At 49.9% G+C, this 15,204-nt stretch overlaps 1 protein-coding gene across 3 annotated transcripts in view; it reads right to left on the minus strand.

Moving 5' to 3' along the window:
* BOC (BOC cell adhesion associated, oncogene regulated) overlaps positions 1–15,204 on the minus strand; it is a 116,332-nt gene that overhangs the window by 55,879 nt on the left and 45,249 nt on the right. For 2 of the 3 annotated variants that reach the window (XM_081796970.1, XM_081796973.1), the window contains exons 1-2: positions 13,522–13,659; positions 9,299–9,390 (exon numbers count right to left, since the gene is read on the minus strand). The gene's annotated coding sequence lies outside the window, so the exon portion shown is untranslated. Of the gene's footprint in view, positions 1–9,298; positions 9,391–13,521; positions 13,660–15,204 lie in introns of those variants that run through there. The other variant, XM_081796978.1, reaches the window with a different exon arrangement.

A 15,204-nucleotide genomic window follows, 5' to 3' on the forward strand; every position in this document is an offset into this window, starting at 1 on the left:
ACACACCCCATCTTGGCTGAGATGCAAAGAAACAGGTCTCTCTGCTTTTCCCCCCATGCAGACCAAGGTACTGGCATTTTTGTTAATTTCCCGTGTGGGGAAAATTAGTTCTGCCCGCCTAGGAGTCCATCTTAATTGGGTATGCTCTTCCTCTTTACTTTCTGACTTTGAAAGCAGATAGACCTTAGTTAATAAGGAGCTTCCTTGTTCTGCTACCATGGAGGCTGGCTTTTTCTAAAGAGGGGAGTAGAGTGGCAGTGGGTGGAATTGGGACCCTGCCCTGATTTCTGCATATTGTTCTGGAAAGTACTAGAGAAGACCCAGACTGCACCAGAGACTTCCTTCTACCAACACTTGCTGAAGCTCCCCAAATCGAACAAGGCCTGTGCTGTGCCTCCCTGAGCATCCCATACTAACAGGCAACCACATCTTGGGAGGTCCTGGCATGATCCCCACAGAATGCCATTCTCTATGCTAAAGGTGATTTTTTAAAAAATGTGTTACATTTATAAATTTATATTTTAGTAAATATAAAGGCTATTTATAAAATCAGCCTTCCTGAGATTTCTTCCACACACCAATCAGGAGAAAAAAAACCAAGCCCAAATGCTTTGTCAGATCATGTATTTATCTCTCGGTTCGGGAAAAGTGCCCCTGCTCCTAGGCACACACTACCTGGCATGTACCTACAGGAGCTGGCCTGGGATTCTCTCTCAGGACTCTCACTGTATCTCCTGTGGGCATGGAATGTTAGGAGGGAGACAGGGGTAAAGGCTGGATTTGGTAAGGAACATGGGGCCCACACTCACACAGCTCAGCAGTTTTCTGTTGTCTGCTTCTTTGGGCAAACCGAGGCAAGGGCCAAGGCTTCCCCTGTGTTGAGTGTCAGTAATTACTGCCACAGCCTCCTAGGCTCTAAAATTAGACTCAGGAAGACAAGGGGCGAGGAGGCTACACCCTGATTCCATAACTAACCACAAAGTCAAGGACAACCTGCCCATAGAGAGCTTGAAGAACTTTAAACACTCCATTGCAATAGTGCTCACAATTTTAGTGGCAAACCTGGGACAAGTACTATTTGTCTCCACTTGCACTGGGGACAACTAGGCAGAGCCAATGTATGGTGACCTGGGGCCCTTTAGTGAGTCACTGATCAGGATACAGCTTGGATGGTGGACTGGATGAAGAAGAAAAACCGGAGGAGAAGGTGGTATGGACTTGGACCATCAGCATAGAGTTTCCATCGTCCAAAAGCTGACTTTCCAAGGGGGCCAAAGAGTCTTCGTCCTCCTTCACACTGAACTCCGACACACCTGGCTGGCGTCCTTCAGAGTGCAAAGGTACCAGCTGGCCTGAGCTCTGTGTTTATTCCAAACAGGAAGCAATGGAACCTGGGGTCTAAATTTCAGTCCCTGTTCCCCAGGACTGTAACTCTCTGCACCTTGCACACCCCCTTTCCTCAGCCCCTGGAACTTCTGAGCCTCATTCAAGCGAATGACCCACAGGACCCATTCACATGCACTTTCCTTCCCCTAGCTGGGGCCTAGGTCTGAGGAGCTCCCTCCTCCCACTTCCCTTAGAACATCCATCATCATGGCACTTACTCCCCCAGAGGGCCTCCCTGTTTGGAGTGACTGGTGAGTGCACTGGATACTGAGGTGCCTGCCTCCAGCTCCCAAGGAATCCTGGCTCACAAGGCTGACTGAGGAAAGAAGCCCTTCTGGGCAGGGAAAATGTTCTCAGTCTTTCTGTTCCCTATTGGTCTTCCTCCCAAATGACCACAAAACAGGCCTCAGTGCTCTCTCCAGGCTCAGCGCAGACGCCACCGGGACCTGGACAGGGCTGACAGCAGTGACTACAGAGGCTGGGGGACATGTGGCTGGCCAGTGGATGTGGGTGTGAAGGAGTGCTGCCTGCCTGGGGGAAGCTCACTTCCCCACCCTCCTCCTCCGGCTCCAAAGCAAGTAAAACAAACTACTGAGGAGGAAGACAAACAGCCCCATGTGCTCCTCCTGTCTCTGTTTAGGAATGGGATGGGAAGGTCTGCACAGCTGATACCTCCAGATGTGGAACCAAAACACAGGCAGCTCCTGACAGTTCACCAGCCTGGGCTAAACTCCGGTAGCACCGGGGCCAGGCATGTTCACTGGGAGACGATGAAGGAATGGGACTCGCGGGCTCTGGTCAAGTGGGTCTCAGCACAGGGCTTTTATTCCAGATGGACGTGTGCATGTGGGGGAGGGGGAGGCGATGGGGACAGAAGGCCGTGTTTAAAACCGGAGGAGACTGCCAAGTAAAAGAAGCCAACCTGGAAACACTATATACTGTGTGGTTCCAACTATAGGACAGTCTGGCAAAGACAAAACTATGAAGACAGTAATAAAGAGTGCTGGTTGCCAGGGATTGGGGGACGGAAAGAGAGCGGGCCTAGTAAGTGGAGCATAGGGAATTTTAAGGCAGTGAAGCTATTATTCTGTATGGTACTGCAATGGCGAATAGTTGTTATTATGCATTTGTCAAAACCCATAGAGTGTATAATACAGATAGTCAATGTAAACCACGTGCTTTAGTTAATAACAACGTATCTATATTGGCTTATCAACTATACAACTGTAACAAATGTACTGCACCAACATCTGAATACTAGGGTAGAACAGGCCTGGGGTCAGGGGTATGTGGCAACTCTGTATTTTTTACTTAATTTTTTTCTGTTAACTGAAAATTGCAAGAAAAAAAAGCTGTTCATTTTTAAGAGTGAAAAAAAAAAAAAAAACTGAAGGAGGAAGCTCAGGCCTTCAGCTTCCTGAGATGCTGTAGATGTTGGGTCTGGGATCTTGGTAGTATAATTTCTCAGGCACATTTGTTGTCAGCACAAGACCTCCTGGGATATTTGGCCCTATTTTTATTCTTCCTCGGCTTCTAAATCTAGAAGCAAGTCAGAAGTGACTGAGAGGCAATTTGAAGTCAGATCTGTCCCCCTCTGGGCACACATCCAATCATGCTATCCCTTGTACACAGCTGTCAGCTCTCCAGCAGCAGAGACCATCTCTGTGGCCTGCGTGCCTAGCATGGGGCCTGACACCCCCCCTCCCCCCAGCCCTCATGTGTGGGGGGAACTGAACTATTCTCGAATGCATCACGTTCCTCATGTCCCCGGCTTGTGGTTCCAAACTCGATTCAACAGAGCTCCAATTCAACTCAGGTCACTGTGATACCCGAAGGGAGCAGCAAAATGGATAGTTGAGGCACACTGAGGCAATCCCAGGTGAACAACTAGACTGTGGGACTCGGTGGAATGAGAGAAGGTGCCTAGCCAGGCTTAGCAAGTGCTGGGCATAAAGTACACGCTCCATAAATCCCTCTGACATGAGTGACAAGGGCGGGCCGGAGCAGGCATCCGCTCTTATGCCGCCCTTATAGGTGGGACAGCGGGCACACCCATGGACCATCCTGAGTCAGTCACCTTGAGGAAGAAGGAAGAACTGGGCTAGTCTGTCGTGGCCTAGGACACAGCTCCCTGGCATTTCTGAACCAGACGCTCGAATATTATTAGAATTCTCTGCACCGCTCTCCCACGTACTCCCATATACATATACCCAGAACACATTTTTCTTCTATAAATCCATATGTAATTATTTGATTTTGTTGGAAACTCATATCACACCTCTTTTGAAATTCAGAAAAGCCCTGCAGACTAGTGGGGGTAAAAATGAACACCAGTTACATATTAGATTCTAATCGAGGCACAGGAAAGACAGTGAGAAAAAAAAAAGTCCCTGGTCTCATGGATCTTTCATTCTGGAGGAGAAGCAGGCAGCAAGCAAATGGACAAATGGATACCTGTCAGCAGGTGATAACCGAGGGAAAATAAATTAGGCTGAAGGGAGAGAGAATGACGAATTAATAAAGGGCAGCTAGGTTCAGGTTAGTTAAGGAAGGCAAAGAAGTCACTCAGCTAGCTGAGTTGCAGGAGCAGCAAGGAGGCCAAGGGGAGGGGGGAGGTGAAGGCAGAGCTGAAAGGGGTGGGGCTGAGGGCACTGAAGGCTTTAGAATTTTCTCTGAATTAAACAGGACCCCCTGGAGAGTTCTGAGCAGAGAAGTGACCTCCTCTGGCTTCTCCGCTGGAAGCTGAAACTGGCTTCTCAATGTGGACAGACTTAAGGGCAGGGAGGTCAGGAGAGTGGGGGCGGAAGCAGGCAGAACCCTGAGGAAGCTACTGCAATAGTCCCATAGTCCGGGGAAGAAGCGGTGGAAGACCCGGGTGGTAAGAAATTACAGGATTCTGGATGTATTTTAAAGGTAAAGCCAATATTATTTGTCAATTTAAAGTGGAGTGTGAGAGAAAGAACAGAATCAAACCTGACGCCAAGGTTTCCGGCCTCACAGGCAGAATGGAAGATGCTGAACTGGGAAGAAGCAGAGGAGGAGGCTGGGTGGGAATTCTCTTCCTACTGACCAGGTCTAAGGACACCTGAGGGTGCACTGGGCAGGGCTTTGTCCCACTGTGGGCTCCTCTCTGTCCCCATCTGCTCACTCCTTTATCCCTGCAGAGCCTTGAGCAGTGGGGGTCCCATCGGCACAGCCTTCCCCCTATTCCTCCTTCCAGCTGTCCAATCCATCAGTAACCCTCACTTCCCGCTACTCCTCTTTCCTTTCCTCCCAACAGCCGCCTTCTCCTGAATGCACACCATGTGCTTCATAAATGCATTATATGCCATTTCTTGCTTCTCTTTACAACAACCTTAAGAAATTGGGATTTCAGAGTCCAGGTAACTAGCCCAGGGTCATATACCTAGGCACTGGCAAGGCCACGATGCAAATCCAGGCCTTTCTGGATCCAAAGCCCGCACTTAACCAGGATGCCACACAATCTCCAACTTGCGAGTGGCCCTCGAAATACTGTTTCCTCCTGAACAACTTTCTAGTAAGATTCACCCCAGACTCTGTCCTCTCAGAGGGGTCGCTCCAGACACTCCCCCACACTCCTCTGTTCTTCCCTCCCTCAGGAAGAATGTTAACCAGGATCCCCTCGCCATGAGATCTTTTCCTCCCCCAACTCCCGCCAGACCTGGAGACACCCCCACTGCCTCTTCCTGCAAGAGGGAGAAAGACAGCTTGTCCGGAGCTCAGGAAGGGTTTCTGGCAATAGGATGAAGTGCCTCTAGTCCAGGCCCCTGCCCTCAGAAACCAGAGACACAACTGCAGAAGCAGATGCAGCCCATATGGCCACGCTCTGACCTCTGGCCAGTTCCCTAGCAGGTCTTATTATCTCCTCACTCATCCTGGGCGAGCACAGATGCCAGAGGACTTGGGTTTCTGATGAGAGCAGAAACAGTCCAAATCAGAAGCGTTCTCCTGTGCTAGCTCTCTGCATCCTACTAGTGCTCTGAAAGGCAGCTTTGTGGGGAGGGGGAAATAAAGGCCCAGAGAGTTTCTGTGACTCCTCTCAGTTACCCAACTAGTTGGTCACATAATTGTTTCTTAAGCCCAAGTGTCCTGTGTTGTTCCTCGCTGCAAAGCAGAACCCCCTGGCTTCAGGCTGTCCACGTTTGCCACAGAAAGACACGGAACTAAGGGCAGCTCTGAGTCCTCCACAGCCAAGCCTCCACCACTGCCCTCAGCCAGGAGGGAGAGGTCTGTTGAGCTCTCCTGCAGGTAACTGCCTGTAGAATTCTTCCTGCGGGCTGTCCTGTGAGTATCTGCCTGCGAAGTACCATCTCCTGGCAGTTACCTGTCTGTCAAAGCTCTTACCTCCTTCCCCAGGCTATTTTTCTGTGCAAGCTGCCACTTCTCCTGACCAGGAAAAGTATCTGCTGGGCCAAGCACCTTCTCCCCCTCTCCCCACTGAGGGCACAGAGGACCTGCTTGATCAGACTTGCAGAAACCTGAGGAGCAAGTGGATTCAGCCGGCATCTACAGTGGATGCAGAGACTCAGCCAGCCAATTCAGATGATGTCCGGGGGTGGGGAGGGGGGTGCCGGAGATGGGAGAGGCAGGAGACATGTTCTGAGATGAGACCCAGGAGGAGGCGGCTTTCAGAACTGTCTACAAAGCCTGACACACGCTGTGTCATAATGCAGTCAGTCAGCACAGTCAGTCAGCACACAGCCTGGCTTCCCTGTGCGGCTGCTGCGCCGGCCAAAGCCTTCCAGCTGTGGTCCCAGTTGTGAGCTCGTGTCTCTTAAGGCAAGTCTCATCAAGGCCCCCACCGGCCCCGTACACTTGTTAGTTGCAAAAGAAACAGTCCTCCCCGCCACTTCCCCCACCCAAGCCAAGAGGACTCTTCTTAGTGGGAGGGATTGTCTGGGTATTTTCTTCCTGCAAAGCCTGAGTTTTGGAGTCAGCAGTCTTTCGATGAAATCTTGGCTCTGCCACTTACCAGCTGTGAGGGCAGGACAAGTCACTACAATTCTTTAAGCTTTGGCCCCTTATCTGCAGAACAGGATCATACTGCCCGTCTCCACAGGACTATGGAGGGGCACGTGGGGGGTGCAGGGTAATACCTGTAGGCTTTAGCACAGGACCCAGCACACAGTCGGTGCTCATTAAATGGCAGCTATCATTCTGCACATCACCAGAAGGACAGAAGAGGCAGGGGGCGCTGCCTCGTTGGCACCGGGTTTTCTGGACCTCAGCCTGCCCTCCAGGTCCACAGCTGATTCCCTGAGTGATGGGGTGAGAATAGTAATTCTCCCCTCCCATGATGAAGAGTACCTGCCCCTCCTGTGTGCTTACACTCTTGAGGGAGCCTCGCCACATAAACACAAGGCTCTGTCTATAAAATCGGGGGAACAAAAATGAACGCCTTCACAATACCACCCTCAGCAACCTTTCCATTTTTTTTTTTTTTCACCAGGGCTCAAGACCTTTGTGGTGTTTCAGTGACAGGGGATTGGCTGCCAACCTTCTTGTTCCCCTTTGGGCAGGAGAGCTGAGCTCCCCCACCCCTCCTCTCTCCCATTGTCAAAGACCACCCAGTGAAACTTGCTGGCAAGCTGCCACAGTCCAGACAGGCAAGAGCCGGGCCTAACCACCCAGCCTCCATCCCTGCAACACAAGGCTAGAGAATGAAAAGCACCTGACCGTGGGGCTTTCACCTGGAGCAGACACAGCCTTCACGATGGCAGACCCTGAGTGGTGTCAAGGAAGGGTGGCAGGTGAGTGCTTGGAAGGCCTGTACCTTGGAAGAGTCATTAGAATCTAACTCTTGGCTATAACACAGTAGATTTTTATGTAACTTGTTCACTACAAAACTCCCATTCATAATGACAGAGGTAAACAGCCATGAATTTCCATTGCTTTCTGTGGACTCACTGTGCTGACTGACTGCATTATGAAATCCCCCTCACGTGGACACAGGTACATAAAAAGGAAGAGCTAGCATAACACCACTGTGGGATGATAGTCATTAAGGGCAGAAAGAGAGTCAAGTGTCAGGGATGATCTGTGAAATAATTAAGAGCAGCCTCTGCTTTCATAGAAAAGTAATAAAGCCAGAACCCCCCAATTTTCCTCTCCAATTAACTGTGACCCATACCTAATAAACTTGCTGTGATTGTAATGTTAGGTAAACTCAGACTAGTAAAGGCACCTGGCTGGGACTACTCTGGAAAAATATTGGCAGGGCCAGGGGAGGTAGGGGAACGCTCTATTCCAGAGTCCAATTCCAGCCCTGCTTGGTGGGGGGGGCCTCCAAAGTCAGCCAGCTCCGCAGGCCCTCTTCCTCTTACCTATAGCTCCCATCCTGTGTGATAGTTACCTCTCAGCAGCCAAGGAGGTTCCTGGGCAAGTGGAGAGCCCAGCGACTTTTATTTGTCCCTAAAATAAATGTCCCCTCATTGGCTACTCTGGAAAGGATTTCAGAGTTAGCAAACCTGATGCACATGGAGAACAAAGGGCAAATGAAACTGAAAGGTAAAAAGCTGAATTCAGGCATGTTGTTTCTAAAATTCTCAGCTGAAATCTGACATGGATGAGAAAGAAGAAAAAAATCACACATTTCTCCTCCCCACCCCTGGACCCCACTGACAGCTATTCAGTAACTAGTTTTAGAATCCTGTCTAAGACTCAAATTTCTGAGATTCTGTATTCAATGCAGAACTTCCAGTTTTTAACTTTCCTAAAATTAACAAAAGTACTCTGAACTTGCAATCTCCTGTTCCAAGAATACTTGAACCTATCATCTGCTGAAGAAAAGTAAATTTTCAGGGAGAAAGTCATGAACACGTACAGGCAGAAGTCAAAGAACAGTTCAGCCCTGCCAGTCCCACCTATGCTTTAAGACTTAGTCTGAGATACTGACTCTCCTCCCTCAAGAAGCCTTTCTTGATTGACCCTGTCCAAGTACTTGAACACTACAGTTTGTATTGCAGTGTTCCCTTCCCTTCAGTAATGCAATTCTGGATGGTGTGGGCTCTGGTATTGATCTCAGGCATACAGCAAGTGCCCAATAAAAGTTTGTCGAAAGGATGAAGGCTCCAGCCTACACATACATCATCACCCTCATCTTGTCCAATGCTGTCCAAACTCATTTTAGAGAAGAATAAACACTCCTTTGCCATACTTTCTGCTGCTCAGCTCCTTTTGAGTTGTTTTTTTTTATTCAACCCTACTTACCCAGGCCATGTTATGTACTTTCCTGTTACTTACCAGGAGAACTAGTTGAGACTTTCCTCAACATTTTCTCTGGCAACCAAATGAGGCTGACTGTATTACTGGCTCTGATCTGTCTCCTATGATTTTCTCTTACTGCCCAATAATCCTGTCCCAAACATCAAAGACCTTCTTTGAAGATAAGGCCAAATTCACCATTAGGAAAGGAGAAATTATTTCCCAACTTTATTTCAAAAGTTGGGATGACACAGAATCCCTCTGGGTTTTGTGAGATAAACACTGCCCAGTATAGCAGATCACAAGGCATTCGCCGTAATACCACTGACAGAGACATAAACACAGGGCTTTCCTCACCCAAACCTAAGTAGGACTTCTCTACAGCAGCCTCAGACTCCAAATCCCATAGTAAATGGTTTGTATCCAACATGTTGAACAGATTTTCTTGAAGGAAAGGAGGGTTCAAACAGCCAGCCCAAGGGAAAGAGGTCACCACCAGCTCTGACTAAAAGAGTGTCTGAACTGAACTAGAACCAATCTGTCTGGTCCAGATGCCACTCAGAGCCAGACCCTTCTAATGCCAAAGGATGAGAAACACTCTGTCCTCAAGAGGCAACACAAAAACATGAAAAAAAAAATGACTGACCCAATAGGCCAGAGGTATTAGACTGTGGGCAGAAAACCTCACCTGCTTCTTCTACTTCATTGCTGCTACCCTCAGATGGTGTAAGTGCTGACAAGACTTCATGGGTCATGGGTTCCAGGAAGTTTGTGCTGGGACTGGGGAAAAAGAGAAGTGTCTTATCTTTTGAACAACAAAACAAACAGTTCCAAAGTACTGGCTTTTTATAAGGTGCATTGCTATAAACCATAGTAATTCCTTATTAATCCATTTTATAAATAAGAAAACAGAAAAAGCAGTTTTTCTAAGATCCTAGGCTTCCTTAAATCTTCAGTTACCTGGTCCCCTGTAGAAATGAAATGAACCAGGGATTAAGGACAATGATTACATTGAAAAAAGTCTGATCTTAATAAAACCATTACCTTTGCAACCAGCAGCCCATTTTCATCAATATTCAAGTATCTCTCAGGAACACATTATTAGTGGGTCTCATACAAAGTAAGGTAGGCTTATAGGAAAGGGGTTTGGGGTGTTAAGGCAGCAAGCAAGGAATGAGCCCAGCAAAAATCAAGGGTCTGCTACTAGACAGGTTCAGGCTGGAGCAGAAGGCTCCGACTGCAGGAATAGTATCATGAGGTGGGACAGAGCCACATGTGAGAGGGCTAAGAAATTTGGGTTGTAAACTTAGACTGTTTCAAGTTGGGTGGTGACTTGTTTATGGGACTGATGGAGGATGGGTGGGGTGATGACAGGTAGCCAGTGGGAAGTCTAGCCATGCGTCGGCAACAATTGTCAAGGGTGTGAAGAAGCACGGTGGCAGCAGGCATGGAAAAGATGGTATAGATGGAAGAAGAAGAAAAGCAAAGGGAACGATGGGGCAAGCTTGGAGAGGATGGTGAACACAGTGGCGGTGGAGATGCAAGCAAGCATCGATGAATTAGTTCAGTGGTTTGAGTCAGTGTGAATGGAGTCCTCAGAAGAGCCAGGGCTTCAACCCAAGTTCCCTAAACCCCACCGCAGTGCCACTGGAGATGGAGCCTCTAAACCTGACTTCTCACCTTCCTCCTCCCCTTCCCTACCCATACCAACCCTGAGGGCTCCAAGGAGGCAAAAACCCTATTTAGGGAGGCTTTTTGTAGACATGGATTTCTAGATTAAAAACACCCACTTCCATTCCACTCTCCCCCCGCCCCCCAACAGGCCCCAAATATTTGATTCGGTCTCATGAATGATGAACATATGACATGTGAAGGCTCCATGTGGGAGCACTCTTAGGACTTAGGTTGTTCCCACCAATAGTGAAGTAGGTTGGACACATCTGTTCCCTGTGAGTCTTTGGACAAAAATCTCTAGATGCTTCACTGTTGACTACAAAAATGTCTATACTTTTATCACAACTGTGAAAAGTATGTATGCGCATGGAGGAACAAAACCAAGTTGTGTTATACTATGGGAATGCGGGTCATTTAAAAGAACATTTTTTAATTATTAGTAGATGCTTGTGCAATAAATAAAAATTGGGGGGGGGGAGGGTTTAGTTTGGAAAACCATCCTTTAACTAAGAAAGCTTCTTCTCCTGGGGCAAGAAAGCTCCCAGTCCAGGGTCTGATGTACTAGAAATGTTTGCTAAATTGAAGTATGGATATGACAAGAAGTTCTAAATGATAAGGTAAAGAGATTTTTTTAATGTAACAAATCACTTTATTTCCTCTGCTTCCCCAATTTCCACTCCCTTCCTCTTTCTCTTATTTCCCCAGAGAGCAGACTCCAAATGTATAATATCTTTTGGTGCCAGGTTAATACTTCCTTACTCAAGAGGCCAGAAAGTACTGGACATCAATTAACTGGAGCATATGGGTCTTCTTCAGCTTCTTCCCACTTGTTTGAAAGACAGAGAGAAAACCCCTTATTCATTAACCCCATCAGTGACTTTGCTGAAGTCTGAATCCAGACCCCCTAAGGTCTTGTGGCATACTGTGACCAGGCTCAATTCTTGCTCTTCTTGCTTAAGCCCTGGGGGTCCCTGGGGAAGTCAACTGAATTATTTAAGGAGTAAAATCCCCTATTCCTTCTTAGGGAATGGAAATCATAGATAAGTTGCAGAAGAGAGCTGGGAGCCCAAACACTTGAAAGAGCACTTCAAAGAAAGGAAAATCTCCAAATCCATTTGGAGGATGGAAAGGAACACCCTCTTATCACAAGTTGGCCAACCAATCCACAGCTAAGCGGGTCCTCTGTACCCCACTCCTAGCTGTGGTAAGTCAAGGGACCAACCACCATGGCTTCTAGCAATCTGTCCAGAGTAAAGCCAATGTCTGTGTCTTGGGCAATTTCTCCTGAGGAAATGTCTCTTACAATGTTACTCCTCTCAGATCTCTTGAAAAAGGATGAAAGGGACAGTGCCTGACAGCTCAATCCTCAAGATTTCACAGGAATAGACAGCCTCCAGGCTCCTGAAGAGTCAAACTGAGAAATAAAGGGGGGGGGGGGCAGTGTCAGCCAAGTGGCACAATGAGGCAATTCTTAACTTCTTTCATTTTTACCTCTTACATAAACTCACACTAAAACTCATCTGGCAAGAAAATCATAACTCCACTGCTGTTTCCACCCTGCCTCTGTCCCACTGACCCCAAGGTGCTTCAGGATTACCATGGTAACCTTCTGGGTTTCAATTATGAGACCATTAAAAAGTGCCATTTATAAGACCTCAGAAACGTTCCTGGGAAACCTGTTACACACCTCAAAACGGCCAAGCTCTTGCCTCAGATTCACTTAAGTGAAGTTCAGAGAATAGGTCACCCAGATGTATAGGGGCCCCAGCCCCCACCTCAGTCCAACAAGACTGTGTTATAATATTGTCCACACTGACCAGGAGGAAATGGAGATTGATTTATTGGCTGTAATCAGAGGGATGAAAAAACCATCACAGAGCAGAGCCATGTAGGGCCCAGTTGTGGAATAAATCAAAAACACTTGCACACTCAAGAATTTTGAAAATTACATTTATTCAATGTTCAATGTTTGCAAAGTTCTGAACAACAAAGAACTAGGTGACAAAGGTGAGTCGGGTACAGGGTACTTGGAGGTGGCACAAAGGCTTGAAACCCAAGTATACTTTTCACTCAGTCCACTTAAAGAGGTAACTCTGAGTCAAAAACTTCTTCGAACTCTTCTGAACTTGCTAAGAAGGGGTGGGGGAGCGGCAGAATACGCCACCACACCCATAAAGTGCCTGTTTAGGATTGCTGGTGTGTGGTTTGGGTATTCTTAGCTCTACTGCCACATCTCTGGAAGAACACAACAACCCTTCAAGTCACCCTGCCACTGCCACCCCCATCCCCCAAACAAATCCCCAGGGCTCCTTTAAGTCCTCTGAGTCCGCCGCCCCTTCCCCCTCAAAAATCTCCTATCACCTGGAAGAGCTAATTAACATTTGGCACCCTGAAAGTTAAGCAAGGCCTTCAGAAATCCAGCAGAAAATTCTGCCTGGGCTCCTTGCCCCTCTCTACAGCCCCTTCCCACCTGTTCCAGGGGTTCATTTCCCCACCTCTCACAGTCACACAAACAAAAACCCTAAGAACACAACTCCAGGAGGATGCTGCGCGCGCGAACCAACACTCACACACTCCCTCTTGCCGCTGCCCCAACGCCACAGACACCTCTGGACACCCCACTTCAGCCTCGCCCCTTGAAGCCCCCCCCCCCCCCCGCCAGGGATGCTCTTCTGCGGGGTGTTTCGCTACCGGTCCGTTCGGTCCCTCACTTCTGTGTTTTCCCTTTCAAACGCCAGGACGATAAGCCCCCTCCCCCGGAGAGGCCAACGGGTGCTGGGCGGTTTCGGGATCCGCCGACCCCCTGCGGGCTTCTCCCCGCGCCCGGCGCACGCAGCCGGAGCACCGGTGTCAAGCTGCCGGGCAAGTTTCGGGGGCGGTCCGGGCCCCGCTTCCACCCGACAAGCTTCCGGGAACGACCGGCTAGTCTGCGCCGCAGGGAAGCAGATGCGGCGGCCCGGGCCCGGCCGCGGCTCTCCGGCGGCCGCTGCCCCGGCACCCCGCGGCCCGCCTCGCTCCAACTTCTCCGTCCCCGCGCCCGGCGCGCCCGCCTCGGCCGCAGCCCCCGCGGGAGTCCGCTGGCCGAGCGCCGGGACAGGATTCTGCTGTCGGCGCCCCCTCGGCTTAGTCCGGCCTGCGACCGCCTCCCGCCGCCCCCCCCCGCCCCCCCCCGCCCAAACCCAACACAGAAACACAACTTTTTGTGAAAAGAAAACAAACTTCAGGGACGTGACTCACCTCTGGTGCAGCGGCTCCTGGGAAGGGCGAGTGGGGCCCGAGGGCCGGCGCGGTGGGCGCGGAGGGAGCCACACGGCACCGCGCCGTACCGACACACAACCCGCACAGTGACACCCAGGGGCTAACGAAACGGGAGAGCGGCCGCCGCGGGAGCAACAAAGGAGCCCCGGCCCGAGAAGTTGCCGGCCGCGGAGGGAGGGCGCGTGCGGGCGCGTGCGGCTGCGTGCGGCTGTGGCGGGCGTGAGTGTGTGTGTGTGTGTGTGCGCGTGTGCGTGTGTGTGTAAGGGTGAGTGTGCGTGTGCGCGCGCGCCGCTGCTGACACCGGCGGGCCGGGGCTCAGGGTCTCTGCGGCAGGAAGCTGGGGTCGCGGCGGCGGCGGCAGCAGGAGGACAAGGCAGGGGACGCCGCGCCCAGCGCACCCGGTCCCTCCATATGGAAGAAGCTTTTTTGGATGACTGAACTCGCAAACAATTCCTTCTTTTGCTTCTCCTGCCTAGGAGCCTCCCATTACCGCGCGAGGCGGAGGAGGAGGGGGAGCAGGGGAGGCGGGGAGGAGGGGGAGGAGCAAAATGGAGCAGAGCAAAAGTCTTGGAAAGGAAAGGAAGCTTGGAGGAAAAGAAAGAAAAAAAAAAAAAAAAACAGTCCCCCAAACTCAATTTTCCTCCTAACGCCCATTTTCCTTCTGGTGCGCTCTAGTCCCGCCCTCTTTGCGTGACTTCTCTTTCCGCATACCACGAGCAGTGCCCTCTGCCTTTCTCCAACACCCCTGAACCCTCATTTTCTCTTTAGCTTCACCTCAGACCCTTGCTCTCCAACGCTATCCTCTTCTCTCTCCCAGTCACTTCTCCCCAAGACTTTTTCTGACACCCCTCTCTCAAGTTTTCTTCTTCATTCTGCAAACTATTGGCTAAAGCATTAAAAGCAAACTTTGTTATTAAATGTCCCCCCTCCCCAGAGTGGGGCAGCGGTTGTCAAGAAAATGATGAGGAAACCAGTCTCGGGGAAGCCCCGACACCACCTACCCCGACTCACCCGGTGGGTTTGGGAGGGAGGGTTTGCCGCGTCCTGCGTTGACAGCGCCCTGCCCTGACCTCCATTCATCATCCCGGGATGGAGAAGCAGGAAAAGGATGAGAGCGGGCAGGGAGAGGGAGGGATAGTGGCCATAGAGAGAAGTTAGTTACCTCCGCGTGTGTGTGCGTGTGTGTTAAACCCTCCCTTTAGTGTTGGGCAGAAAACGATTCAGAGTAGCTGTTCTCAAACCTGAGCGGCAGCAGAACCTCCTGGAGGCTTACTAAAATCAGATGGCTGGGCCCCGCCCCCAGTTTTCTGATTCAGTAGGGTCTGGGGTGGGCCTGAGAATTTGCATTTCTAGTAAGTTCTCAGGTGAGGCTGCTGCTGCTGACCTAGGGCCAAATTGTAAAAACACTTTTCTAGGGTATTGAGAAGTTAAACATATACTGAGTTGCTGGCAAACTGGGTCCCCTTCTCATTCTTTAGGGATGAAACACAGATTGTGAAGGGTCATTCAAGTCCACGCCCTTACATTGCTGCTGAGGAAACGAAGCCCCAGAAAGGTTAATGCATTTGTTCAAAGTGAACCTCAAATTTGTGCCAAAGTGGGAAGGAAGCTGCCTCGGAATTGGTCAGGAAGACCAAGAGTAGGGGAATGAAGGTGCTGCCT

The sequence above is a fragment of the Leptonychotes weddellii genome, chromosome 1 (genome assembly GCF_054177405.1).
Source record: "Leptonychotes weddellii isolate Sample4059 chromosome 1, ASM5417740v2, whole genome shotgun sequence".
Lineage (NCBI taxonomy): Eukaryota > Metazoa > Chordata > Mammalia > Carnivora > Phocidae > Leptonychotes > Leptonychotes weddellii.